The 12,895-nt window shown below is 39.8% G+C and overlaps 1 protein-coding gene across 1 annotated transcript in view; it reads left to right on the forward strand.

The window, feature by feature from the left end:
* The first annotated feature begins 3,574 nt into the window (after positions 1–3,574).
* LOC109910391 (wiskott-Aldrich syndrome protein family member 3-like) overlaps positions 3,575–12,895 on the forward strand; it is a 97,015-nt gene continuing 87,694 nt past the window's right edge. The window contains exons 1-2 of the mRNA XM_020513103.2: positions 3,575–3,712; positions 7,478–7,550. The gene's annotated coding sequence lies outside the window, so the exon portion shown is untranslated. The remainder of the gene's footprint in view (positions 3,713–7,477; positions 7,551–12,895) is intronic.

The following is a 12,895-nucleotide window of genomic DNA, read 5'->3' on the forward strand; positions in this document are numbered from 1 at the left end:
GACATTGACTAAGGCACCAGAAATGACAACGTAGATATCACCCTATCAATTCTGCAAGGTCCTCCTTACTTACATATGGGGCCTGGTGTTAAAATTGACAGTTGTCTCACAGATTAGTCACGCAATAGTCTGAGATAGTCAGGACATACAAAGCACAGATGTGGAAGAGATCTATCCAATCAGGAAGAAGTTGCCCTGAGAGTCATCAACATTGACTACAGACCCAATAAAGTTCCATGGCAGCAGGTCAAACAGGGGCATGGAAACCTTTGGCTAATTACCACATACTACCCCCTCAGCAGATGATTCAGTACTCCTCAATGTTGAACACCACTAGGAGGAAGCACAGAGAGTGGTAAAGGCAAAGAACATACTCCAGGTGGGGGACTTCAATGTTCACCTCAAAGAGTGGCTTGGCAGAATCTCTACTGATCTAGCTGGTCGAGTCCTCAAGGATATAGCTGCTAGATTGGGTTTGTGGTAGGCGATGAGGGAATCAACAAGGGGGGAAATCATACTTGGCCTCACCCTCATTAATCTATCTGCTGCAGTTGCATCTGTCCATGACAGTGTGGTATGAGCAATCACTGCACAGTCCTTGTGGAGATGAAGTCCTGCCTTCAGAGTGAAAATGCTTTACATCATGTTGTGTATCACTATTACTATTCTAAAAGGAATAGATTTCAAACAGATCTACCAACTTAAAACTGAGCATCTATGAAGCATTGTTGTGTTGGCAAACAGTAGGTACTGAATTGTCCTCCAACCCAATCTATGACCTTATAGTCTGGTACATTCCCATACTACCTTTATCAAGCCAGGGGATCAACTCTGTTCAATGAAGAATACTGGAGGGCATGCCAGGAAAAGCACCAAAAATGAGATATCATCTCGGTGATGCTACAAAATAGGACCACTTCCTTGTCAAATGTCGGAAGTAGCATTGACAGGGCTAAGCAATTACACAAGCAACAGAACAGTCCTGCCACATTTAGGCATAAATAGTGGGGGACAATTAGCAACTCTTTGGAGGAGAAGTCTCCTCAACCTGGGACCTGGGTTCAAATCCTGCCATGGTAGATGGTGGAATTTCAATTAAATAAATATCTAGAATTAAGTGTCCAATGATGGCCATGAATCCATTGTCGATTGTCAGAAAAACCATCTGGTTCACTAATGTCCTTTAGGAAAGGAAACTGCCAACCTTAACTGATCTGGCCTACATGTGACTCCAGACCCACAGCAATATGGTTGACTTATAACTGCCCTCTGGGCAATTAGGGATTGGCAATAAATGCTGGCCCAGCCCGTGACACCTTCATCCCGTGAACGAATAAAAGAACCATTCACATACTCAATAATTGGGGAACTAACATGTCAGTGTGAAAGATAAGACTGAAGCATTCTTAACAATATTCCATCAGAAGTGCCAAATGGATAATTCACCTCGGCCTCTTCCAGAGATCCCAGCATTATATATGACAGTTTTCAGCCAATTCGATTCACCCCGACTGATGTCAAGAAACAGCTGGAGGTATTAGATATTGCTTTGGCTATGAATGTAACATTCTAGCAATTGTACTGAAGACTTGCTCTCTGGAACCTGCCACACCTTTAACCCAGCTGTATCAGTACAGGCGTCTACCCAGCAATGTGGAAAAATGCCTATGTATGTTCTGTACACAAAACCCAAGAGGATAAATCCAACCCAGCCAATTACCACCCCATCAGTCAAATCTCAATTATCAGTACAGTGGTGGAAGGACTCATCAACTGCACATAGATTCTAAAGGGCATTGAAGAAAATCAAAGGCATTGAGATAACATTAGAGTTCTGTCGAGAATGTTGTTGAAAAACACCAGGGCTAGTACTATATAGTTTTATTTTGAACTCATGAAAGCTTTTCAGGACAATTATCAATAAGAGGAATTTCAATACTTTTGTCTTTTGAGTATATCAATATCAAGGCTATAAGAGTGTACAGTGTTTCTTTTGTATTACTTCCACAGAATGGATTTTTCACAAAGAAATGTTGTCAAATAAAATAGTAAGACAATGATATGGGAAAATATAACTGGACAAGACAGACTTAAAATGGGATAAGTATTATTTGAGTAAACTTCAAGGCATTCAACAAGATACCTCACAAAATGTTAATTCATAAGATAAGAGACCATGGTGTTGGAGGTAGAATTTGGCATGGATACAGAATGGGCTCATCGACTGAAAACAGTGAGTGGGGATAAGGGGTTCTTTTTCAAATTGATGACCTGTGACTGGTGAGTTTCCACAGGGATCAGTGCTAGTCCGCAACTGTTTGCAATATATGTCAATGACTTGGATGAAGGAAAAAAATGTAGTGTAGACAAATTTGCAGATGACACAAAAATAGGTGGAAAGGCAGGTTGTGAGAGGGATACAAACAGTTTACAGAGTGATATTAATAGTTTAACTAAATGGGCAAAATGTAATGTGAGAAAACATGAGGTTGTTCATTTTGGAAGAGAGAACATAAGAGCAGAATATAATTGAGATGAAAAAAGCTGAAGAAAATTGCAACTCCAAGGGACTTGTGGTACTTGTGCATGAAACACAGAAAGTTAACACACAGATGCAGCAGGTAATTAGGAAGGCTAATGGAATGTTGACCCTTATTTGAATGGGGCTGGAGTATGAGTAAAGAAGTCTGATTGCAACTGTTCAAGGTTCTGGTGAGATCACATCTGGAGGACTGTGAACAGTTTTGGTCTCCTTGTTTGAGGAAATATATCATTTCATTGGAGAAAGTCCAGAGAAAGCTCACTACGATGATCCCTACTATGGAGGGATTGTTTTATGAGCAAAGGATAAACAGATTGGGATTCTTGCTCACTGGAGTTTAGAAGAATGAGCGGTGATATCATTGAAACATATAGGATTCTGAAGGGGCTTGACAGAGTAAATGCTGAGAGAATGTTTCCCCTCATAGGAGAGTCTAGGGTTACAGATCCAATTTAAACAGATAATCAGCAGTTTATTTTCTCTGAGTGTTGCGAATCTTTGGAACTCCTTATGACAGAGTTGTGAGGGCATATTCCTTGTGTATATTTAACACTGAGATTGACTCTTGGTCAGTAGGGGAATCAAGGTTTACAAGAAATGGCAGGAAAATGGATGTGAGGAATATCGGTCAGCCCTGATCCTGTTGAATGGCAGAGCTAGCTTGAGTGTCCAAAGAGCATAATCATGTTCCTATTTCGTATGGCTTATGGCCTGCACATGCATATAAGAAATTTAGGTTTTTTTCCCCTAATCATTGGTTGAACACAATGTTATTGCTTCCATTTTATTTCACAAAATGATACTAGCGAAAAGAACCAAGAACCATACAAATTGATGAAGTAGTTGTTGCATCCACCAGGTTTTCCTGCTGGAGAGCTGCATTGCCCTTTTAATTGTGTGTGAGTGAGTGAGTGAGAGAGAAAGAGAGAGAGAGAGTGTTCATGTGGGGGGTGGGGGGACCCAGTATGTGAGCCGCATGCGCGCTGCCCATTGCAGGCGTTGAGCGGTTCTCACCAGGACCCAGATGCGGCGGCAGTAGGTTCGTTTCCTCCGCCAGCATCTTCAGGAAAGATGAAGATGCCGGGGGGAAAAGCATCCTCAGCGATCAAGTGTCGGGGGTTTAACCGTCTTTAAATCTTCACCAGACCATTGAAGCAGTAAGTGCACCAGGTAAAAGAAAACAAAAACATTCGTCTGTTGCCTGTTAGAACACATCACAATGGCTGCAACCATCTGCGCCAAGGCTGAAAGAATTAATAAAACCAAATCCCACCATTGCGACTGTTTCCGAAAGCATGGAAAGGTAGCATTTAGGGAGAAAGGTAGAAGCGATATGACGCCGAGAAGCTGAATATAGCTTCAATTCGCTGTGCACAGTGAAAGCAAAAGGCAGATCGTGATCAACGCTGGTGTTCTAGGCTGGTACTTAAACGTGGTCCAGAATTTGAACTGCACAGTTCGGATTTCAGGTTAGCAGCAGAATACCTTAACTGTTAGACATATATTCAGTGATTTATTAGCTTCTGTATTTCACTAACTTTGAAGCTTGTTAAAAACTATTTGTATCCTGCTTTGTACGCAGCCTGTGGCTGTAACGGTTTGAATGAAGATGTTTTAGCATTTGTTTCTTAATGTAAGTTGGTGGAGTGGGCGGAATGATGTGATAGTACATTTATGTTGATTTGTTCAAATTTTCCTCGTTGTAATCATGCATTCTGGTGGATACCATCTGAACTTGTGTTAAGATTCATAGTTAGTCTAAATTAATTTAGGAAATGTTGGGGTGACATAACATGATGTGCTACAAAGGTTGCCATTGGGTTGGTTTTGATCCAGTCTGTTTCATTTTTGCATGTTGTTTCTGGGATTTGCTAAGGTTAATAATGAACATCAGAAATCTAATTCTTAAAATTGTGCATTCTGTGGCTGAGTGAATAAATTAATTCTTGCCTACTATTGCATCTTCTGACATGGAGAAATTAGAAATTAAGGTTTTAATTTGTCTTCAGTTGGTAGGAAACCAAACCATCAGTGTTGGAGTTGTGCTCCATACTTTGCATATGTCCTTTTTTTTTCCTGCACCTATTTTGGCTTGGCAAAAGATGGTCATGTTATGCAGTACCCATGGTATACAGAGGAGTGAGACATGGCAACCTCTCCCCTAACCCCGATGAAAGAAATAGTTCAAAGTTTTTGTATCTGAACCTTGTTCACTTGATAACTGAAATACACTGAGCAAAAAGTGAATACATATAATGTAAAATAGTGCAGCACTGAATTTTTTAATATTAAATACAGTTAAATATTTTTGGCAGAAAATTCATTGCTTAATGAATTGTATTGCTTTTTAATGCAGTGTTTGTATTCCCTAGTCTTCTAAAGGCTTGTTTCACAGAAAATATTTTAAATTTTCCTTGACTTTTTATACTTTTGGGGTAAGTGCACCTTCATTTTTATTTTCTTATCCTTTACCGTCACACTGATCGAGGTGCAGTGACTTATGGTAGTAGACTTATTGGTGCAATCTCCATGCCTGCTGTCATGGAAACTAGGTCAGGCTGCTGAGTGGCAAGAAACAGAGCTGCAACTATACATATTGACACTGGCCTAAAATCATAGACTTGCTGAGTTATCAGTTGTTTTTCACATTTTTGCTTATACAGTTATATAATATTTTGTGTACATATATATATATACATGTAATACTTTGGATTTGGAGACTGAGCAGAATAGAGCTACTGTTACAGTGATTCTTTAGCTCCTTGTGTAGTAATAATCTTCATTGGAATCAGGGATCACAGCCCTCTCAAATTGGAAAACAATGTATAATTGTCAGTGAATTGCAAAGCAATAAACCAGTAGGAGGGCTCAGATGTTACAAGTTATAGATTGTAACAACTTAAGTAGTGTTTGTTCATCAGCCAGACCCCTTACCTCTCCATCTTGGCAATTGAACTATGCTTATTTCATTGGCATTTGTATTTACAATATCAAGTAACTAATTAAATTTTGTAAACTTAAATAGATATTGTTGGCAGTGATAAGCTTTGATTTGGCAGTTTTTTTAACCACAGCATGTAATGCTAGGCCTCACAAGATAAGAGTCTTATACTGATCATTCATGGCTTTGCTACCTCTAGACCTGACCATCCCAATACATTCCTGCTTCATGTTATCCAAAATTCAGCCAATGTGTTAACTTGGAGTGCTGACCTACATTGGTTTCAGGCAAGCAGCTTCTGGTTTCAAAATTCTAATCCATGTTTTCAAATCCCTCCCTGGCCGTGCCCCGTTCTGTTTCTATAAGTTCCTTCTGATATGGCATTCCTTTTCCTGGCTTCCAGTGCGCATTCTTCTCCACCATGGAGATCATGCCTTCAATTGCTTACTCTTCAAGCTCTAGAATAACTTGTTACGTATTTTTGCCTTTCTACCTTGCTTTCTTTCCTTAAAACTTGCCTCCTTGGACCAACATTTGGCCACTTGGTCTCATATTTTCTTATGTCGCTTTGTGCTGCACTTTATTTCATGCTCCTGTAAAATGCTTTGGATGTTTCATTACATTAAAGATGTTGTATAAATATATATTGTTGGGTACTGAGTAAAGCCTTGGAGCAAACATCAAAAAGCCAATCATCTCTGAATTGTACTATCTCCAACCTAAACTTATGAAGAAAGGTTTATGCTATAGGCAAACATCACCTAAAATTAGTACTTTTTTTTGTTGTTTAACTGTACAAATAGTGACTGCTTGAGAATGAAATTGCTTCAATAGACTTTATTTGATAAATTGCCTTTTCTCATCCTTGATATTGCTGTGACAGACAAGCATGAGACGTTAAGTTGCAGTTCAGCAGACAATTTGCTAGGTTAGTTGAACATTAATGATTATTTTATTGATTAGTATGATAATAAATTATCTTGCGGCATGGTGGTAGTGTCCCTGCCCTGCTAGAAGTTTTGGGTTCGAGTTCTACCTGCTGTGGAATGTGTCATAATATATCTGACCAGGTTGATTAAAAAATAACAAGATAAAGTACAAAACTACTTAACTTGTGTTAAGTGGTGATGCTATTCTTAATATACTCAGGTTTTATTGGGTAATTTATCATCTACTATGCCAATTACTCTTCTAATGAGTATAAAAATGCAAAACTTAATTTAGTAGCACCTCTCATACCAATCTCAGAATACTTTATAGGCTGGAAAAGAAATCAAGATGTTGATTAGAGAGTAAAAAGAGGATGATAAAACAATATTTTGAGTTCCAAAGATACAGAGGAAGAAAAGGGATTTTATGAAACTGTAGAATATCTCATCAGTGCTTCTTCCCAATGTGTAACATATCTTGGCAACAAGATTATACTTGTTAAATGATTTGTTTGAGTGGTGAGTTATTTTGTTGATTGTTTAAATTTCTGTTGTGATAGTTTTTGATAAATGATTTGAGCCCTGAACAATTAGCCTTATTTCTTAAGCATTTCAGCACATTGGTGAATAATGTGACATCTGAGGACAATAGTCTTGTACGTTTTGTTATTTAAATTTTATTGAAATTTTACCCATGACTATAACACCAGAAAAGTTCATAACATAGAAAGAACTCTTTCAAGCTGTTGTGTGTCACTTCTTTGACAGGAAAATATAAAGTTAATCCCAGTGCTCTGGTGATTCTCATAATCCCACATCTGTTTCTCTTATATCTAATCTGGGAGTATTTGGTAGTAAGACTTGGTACCATAAATTATCCATTAATTTATCTTGATGACAAAACTAATGATAGTGGTGAAGAAATATTGGAGACTCAATCTTGGACAATATGATTTTGAGGCAAGAAAGTAGTTAACTATTTTTTCTATTAAAAATTAGAAGATCGCATAAAAATTACCTTCTAACTGCTGTAAATTAATGAAACTTTTGAATGTTTTGATACAGTAAGAAGAGCAAAGCTTCAAGCTGCATAAGTGGAGAACACGGATACAAACGTTTATATAATACAATTTCAGAGGTGGGTAAGACTTATGGTAGGCAAATACTAATTCACTGTAGGTTAAATGTTTTACAACTGAGGTGTACAAGCTTGCATTTGGTGGTTTAGTATGCGGGGAAGATGGAACTTTAGGTGCTACTCATAAATTTGCAGGTATCTGAAATTGTCTTTTTTTTTTGATATTTCAAGGCAGTTCCATGTAACTGATCTCAGTGATACAGAATTCATTTACCCACAAATACTGAAAATGAGAACTACAAATGCATATATCTTTGTTTTTGAAGAATTGATTGCAAGGACTTAATAGTCATTTAGCAATGCACTTCTAGTGCACAAACAGGGTAAATTACTAATCATAGGGTAAAGTATAATGAGATCCCAACTGGTAAAGAGTTGGCTATTAATCTTGGTTGTTGGTGTTATGAAATATATTCTGTTGATTTCTATTCTGTCAATGGTTATGAAAATGTCAAGACTTTTCTTATTGTTTTATTTGATTTCTTTGAGACACTTTGTCATATAGCTGGTTCACCTTGTAATAATTTTTTCGGTTGAGAACCAAAGGAAAACAAATATGCATGTGGATGCAATCTTACTGATGATAATTTGCATTTCTGTCTCTCTCATTTTCCTGTTAATAAACAACTGACGTGGAGTGATTGTAACGAGGTCAGTCAGGTGGAGCACAAAGAATATGAGTTCCCTGACTGGGGCTGTCAATCTGGTCTAATCAGGGAGTCCTGGCTGACAGATATAAACAGGGGTGTCCAACGTTCTGTCCTCTGGCTGACAAAGCTGGATCAATGTCAAGGACTCTTCATGTGTAAATAAAGGGTGACTTGGTGACGGGATACTGGCCTGTCTGGAGTTATTTCAGTGGTGATGAGAAAAAACGCATGCTTCTGAAGAAATTTGTTCGCAATAGCCATCTTTGAGTTGGGGTAAGCATTTCTGGCATCAAGCTGTTATTTGGGAAGCTTGACTCATTCGATCCTGCTGTCAAAGACTGGGCCCAGTATGTAGGAAGAATGTGTTATTTTCTCCTGGCAAAAGATATTGGGATTGACGAAAAGCAACAAGTAATTCTTCTGATAGCTTGTGAACTTGCAGTTTTTTTGGTTATTAGGAGTCTAACTTTCCCTGAGAGACCAGACACAAACCTTTCAAGAGTTGACGGATTTAGTTAAGGAATATTGTGAACCTAAGCCTCCTCTAATTCTGAGACGCTGTTTGTTTTACTCAGCAATTCGAGAATCAGGGGAATCTGTATTGGGACTTTTGACTAGATTAAGATGCCTGGGAGAGGCATGTGACTTTGATTTAACCCTTAATGAGATGCTGAGAGACCGTTTTGTGTGGGATTAATAACGTAACCATGCAAAAGCACCTAATAGCTGAAGCCCAACTGAACTTCAAACAGGCAGTACAACTGGCTTTATCATTGGAAAATATGGTGAGTGGAGCATATGAATTGCAAGGTATTCCAGTGGAAGTGGACACTCTCGCCAGTCCAACTGAGCTTGGGTGAAGGTAATTGCATAGCCTCACTCAGGATACATCCTGAACAGAGGGACTGTAGGTCAGCCAAGAGGAAAACCCATAAACAAAGCCAAGCCTTGGTCAAATGGTTGAAATTTACTTCAAGACCTGGGCTATGTGGACTCAAGACAGCAAAAGAGCCCCATTAGACCTAAAGTGAGTAAGAGAACTCATAGGCTGGTATCCAGGAGAGTGCACACCCTGGAAAGTTCACCCACATCTGGTTTGGCACAGTTAATTCCGCTGGCAAATACACCACTGGTGGTACTGCTACTGGAAGAGTCTATAATGGTTTTAAATTTTTTGGACACTTTTCCAGTTACAACTGACAATATCAGATTTCGGATGCAGGAAGACTTGGACCTAGCAAAAGTGAAACAGCTGGTGCTAATGGGAGAAAGCAATGGGCCATCACATTGAATTGAAACCTTTTTGGACCCGGAGAGACCAGATCATGGTAGAGGACAGCATTTCATTCTGGGGAGCAAGAGTGATTATTCCGAGCAAAGATCACTGCTAGATACTGGATGAACTTTTCCAGGGGTTTCCAAAGTGAAGATGTTGGCGAGAAATTATCTCTGGTGGCCAGAACTGGATGCAGATATAGCCTGTTGGTGGGGCAGTGCCCAGAGTGTCAACAAGGACCAGCTTCCCACATTTGTGGGATTGGCTGGGTAAATCCTGGACTCAGTAACACATCGACTTTCAGGTCCTTTCATGGGCTCAACGTTCTTAGGCATTCTGGATACGCTCAAAATGGCTGGATGTGCACAGAGTTCATTCGTTGAACATGGGGACTATAATTGAAAAACTGCGCTCATTTTTTGAAATACGCTGTCTCCCATAAGGGTTGGTCACAGATAATGGGCCATCGTTTGTCAGTGGGGGAATTTGAGTATTTCCTAAAGTTGATTGGTCTTTGTTATATGAGGACAGCTCCATCCCATCCGTCATCCAATGGTTTGGCAGAAAGAGCAGTCTAAACTTTGGCAGGATTAAAGACTCAGCCTACATCTTCATTATATACCAAACAGTTCCACTTTCCATTTGATTATAGGACCACTCCTCATGCAACCACAGGGATAGTCCCAACAGAGTTGCTAATAGGGAGAAGACTCCACACCAGGTTAAATTGGATCTTCCCGGACCTGGTTGGGGATGATGAAACAGCATCAGGAACGATACTGCTGCATGCAAGACTCTGCTCAGTGAGAGAGACAGTTTACTTCACGGGACGATATTTGGTGTAGGAACCACGGGGATGGCCCTGCATGGGTCAGAGGCATGGGTGACATGAGGTCAGGTCCAGTGACATGTAACGTTCAGGTAGGTGCGATGGTCCTAAACAAGCATGTGGACCATACGTAAGCTGCAAAAACGCAAATGGTGCAGGAGCAAAACAATACTGGCTCCTCGACTGGTTTTCCGACTGTTCTGGAACCCATGTGTTCTTCCTCTTCTTCAAGTGTTGAAGATCCCTTAGAATCTGAGATGGACACGGCGGATGTCGCTGCCTCTATGGTTTTGAAGAAAAGAACGAATGCTGTGCGTGCAAGAGGTGAGCCACTGAGTGTAATATGCCACCGTATCAGAGGCGGAGTTGGAGGAACTTGACCCAGCGCTAAACTGCCCCAGGAGGAGCTACAAAAAAAGAACCAGCCTATGTCCTCCGATTCAGAGGGGAGGGATCTAGTGACTGTAACGAGGTCAGCCAGGTGGCCATCATAGAATACGAGTTCCCTGATTTGGTTCCGGAGAGACCAAATCATAGTAGAGGATGGCATATTATTCTGGGGAGCAGGAGTAATTGTCCCGAGCAAAAATCACTGCTAGATACTGGCTGAACACCTCCAGGGTCATCCCCGATTAATATATTTGGAAGAGTCATGACATCACTTGCCTTTTCAGTTATGCCCTGAAACTTAATAGATATATCTAATTAAATCAAGTTTTTTTAAGTACGTTTGCAATAACTTTGGCGTTGTCAATGATTAAAAACAATGGGCTAAATAACAATGGCTGACAGATAGATATAAACAGAAGTGTTAGAGGTTCTGTTCGTGCTGAGAGCTGGCTCTGAGCGAGCTGGATCAATGTCAAGCACTCTCCATGTGTAAATAAAGAATCACGGGATACCGGCCTTTGTGGAGTTATTTCAAGAAGTATTTAAAGAAATTTGCTATCGTTGCACTCAGATGTAAACAGAAAAATCAAAGCTTTGAGTCATCTGTTAGCTTAGTATTTCTTACAACAAATATCCCTTGGGTGGTGACCCCAATCAAGTACAGCTTATAGTTAATGCAGTGCATTAATTATATTTGAATGTGATAATATGAAGTCTGTAACACACTGTGAGCTGAGCTTGTTTGTATAGTGTCATCTGTGGCACTGTTGGTCATATTGTTACCTGAATTAGCAGGGCTTGAGGCCAAATTTTACACTGACACTCCATTGCGTTGCTGAGGCAGTGCTGTGCCATTCAAGATGCTATCTTTCTTTCAGATGAGACATTAATTCAAAGCCCTCTCAGGTGGATGTAAAAGATTCTTGGCAATGTTTGAAGAAGAACAGAGTTCTCCCTGATGTCATGGCCAATGTTTATCTGTCAACCAACGCTACTTAAAACAGGTTATTTGGTTGTTTATCACATTTGTGTTTGTAAAATCTTTCTACACTCTCTCTGAGCATAGTTTCCAGTTGGGAATTGTAGCATTGTGATTCAGCCCCATGTTTTTGATCACTGACAGTGCCAAAGTTATTGCAAAGGTACCTACGAAAAAAACTTGAGTTAATCAGATATGAACTAAAATTTAACAGACATATCTGATAAGGCAGTGATGTCGTGACTCTTCCAAATCTGCGTGGTTTCTGATGATAGCAGTTAAGTTAAAGTTGATTTGGGGTGTTATGACCTTTTTAACATTGTCCTTTGTTTCACTATACTAAGGGCCTTTTTGTCTTTTTGGACAACTGATCTTTGCTTTGAGTTTGCTATCCTCTTACATGGCCCACATGAATTATTTGTTGTGGATGAGAAGGTGTGACAGTGCAGAGCGGCGCTTTTTCTGACATACGTCGTGACAACTTGGACTACAACTGCTTGTAGCAGATGATTTTATTGTATACTACTCTGCAATATTGTACTCTGTTTATTATTTTGTGAATTTACACCAAGGAACAAAATGTCAGCAATCATACATAGAAGACAAATGTTTGATTCAAACCCACGACCACCTAATTAAAGAAAAATTACTGTTGCAAGCATATCTTTGGGCCTTATGACTGTGTTGCATTTTTCTCCCTTCACTAAGTTATTGGCATTTTTTTTTTGATCCAGTACAGTTCATCATTTCCACTCACATCAGCACTTATGTTCAGTTCTAGATGAGTTTTAAACTTTTTTTCCGCTGCTGAGTCACTGTAAAGATGGAATAAAAGGTAGATTCTCTTGGTAATGTGGCAAAATGAAAGTGCTGTAAGGGAGAAATAAATGAAAAATTGGTGTGGACTTATCATAGAATCCCTACAGAGTACCCAAAGGAAACCCACACAGACAGGGGGAGAATGTGAAAACTCCACACACAGTCGCCCCAGGGTGGAATTCAACCTGGATCCCTGGCGCTGTGAGGCAGCAGTACTAACCATCATGCTGCCCTTCCTGCAGGCACCGAAGATTCCACCTAAAACCATCACATTCCATATCCTGAGATAGTAGGAACTGCAGATGCTGGAGAATCCGAGACAACAAGGTGCAGGGCTGGATGAAGACAGCAGGCCAAGCAGCATCATAGGAGCAGAGAGGCTGACGTTTCGGGCCTAGACCC

This window comes from Rhincodon typus, chromosome 14 (assembly GCF_021869965.1).
Source record: "Rhincodon typus isolate 14 chromosome 14, sRhiTyp1.1, whole genome shotgun sequence".
In the NCBI taxonomy this organism is placed as follows: domain Eukaryota; kingdom Metazoa; phylum Chordata; class Chondrichthyes; order Orectolobiformes; family Rhincodontidae; genus Rhincodon; species Rhincodon typus.